The following is a 1,597-nucleotide window of genomic DNA, read 5'->3' on the forward strand; positions in this document are numbered from 1 at the left end:
ACCAACTTCTCGGTAACAGGCCTTTGCCCGCTAGGAGAATGAAAAAATGTTCTTTTTTCGCGTCAGTAGAGGTGCGCGCGGTTGTTATGACGACGGAGGTCGAGACTGTAAGGAACAAACGCAGTGGCGTCACAAAGCGTGTACAGTGTAATTTGGACTCGAAGGTTATTAAAATTGGTGCTGTTATTACATCTTGACGGCACTGCAGTGACACTACCCATTGGGTTTTTAGATATCACTAGTTCTGAGGTATCAAGAGAGTATGCTTTTGAAGTACGCCCCAAAGGTGCGACACCGCCTTTAAATCCCTAAATCCGGCACCTGTGCGGGAACGCTGCCTTGTTGAAGACGTGGCCACCCAACCCACCGTGGCCACTTAAGGTGGCGGCTGACTCACTGCCCAGCCTGACAGCTTGGCTGACAGCTTGACAGCTTGGCAGCACGCTCCCTGGACTGAGCGTGTCGTGAAGCTGAGCAGTTAGTCAGCTGTCGCCGTCTTAGGTCATGACGGGCCTAAGTGGGCATGTGAGCGGCCATGTGGCCATGTCCGCAAAAACGCAGCGTTCCGGCGGAGGACCCGGGCAAGGAAGCTGACAAAGATTACGTTATTCCAACAGGGCAGCTATTCGTCAATAACCGCTTGCACCATTTGTTCACCGTCATCATCGGTACCATCATCAGTAGCCACTGATCGATGATTTATATGTCATCGAACAGTGGCCTAACAGGTGAAGCAGTAACAGTACGGCACAGATTTCTGAGAATACAAATGACTGATTCATAGGCTACGCTCATAAGCTACCGCTTAAATCACAGCACCTTTCCCCCAATTAACATAAACTGCACCTTTTTAGATGGCCGCTTCGGTGTTAAGGTCCGCCTGTCCGTCGGCAGCTGCCACATCGTGCTGGCATACCAACGACGCGAGCGTCGACGGACAGTTGGTGTTCACGGCGTGTGATAATTGGTCGACACGACCAGTCATCACACGTAACCTCTGAGGGTGGAGCGCCGCTCTGTGATCAATGCTGCTGCCGAGCTTTGTGCCGTGAGAAAGAAAGTCTATCTAGCTGGATACTGTACAATGATGTAAAGATCTGAAATTATATCACGATGGTAGATAAGTAAAAAGATAAGAAGGTTACACACACACACACACACACACACAACACATATATATATATATATATATATATATATATATATATATTATATATATATATATATTATAAAGAGGGTCACAACACCAGAGGGTTATATATATATATATATTCTCTCCCTCCTCCCTCCTCTCTCTCTCTCTCTCTTCTCTCTCCTCTCTCTCTCTCTCTCCCTCCTCTCTCTCTCTCCTCTCTCTCTCTCTCTCTTCTCTCCTCTCTCTCTCCTCCTCTCTCTCTCTCTCTCTCTCTCTTCCCTCTCCTCCTCTCTCTCTCTCTCTCTCCTCCTCTCTCGCGCTCCTCTCTCGCCGCGATCTCTCTCTCTCTCTCGCGCATCTCGCCGCTTCGGTTCTCGCTCTGTTTTCTGCATTTCCGGAACAGATTTTTTTATACGATTGGTCCTTGAAAAACGCATTTCAGAAAGACCACAAATAACGAAG

This window comes from Pollicipes pollicipes, unplaced genomic scaffold (genome assembly GCF_011947565.3).
Source record: "Pollicipes pollicipes isolate AB1234 unplaced genomic scaffold, Ppol_2.1 Scaffold_4881;HRSCAF=5763_pilon_pilon_pilon, whole genome shotgun sequence".
Lineage (NCBI taxonomy): Eukaryota > Metazoa > Arthropoda > Thecostraca > Pollicipedomorpha > Pollicipedidae > Pollicipes > Pollicipes pollicipes.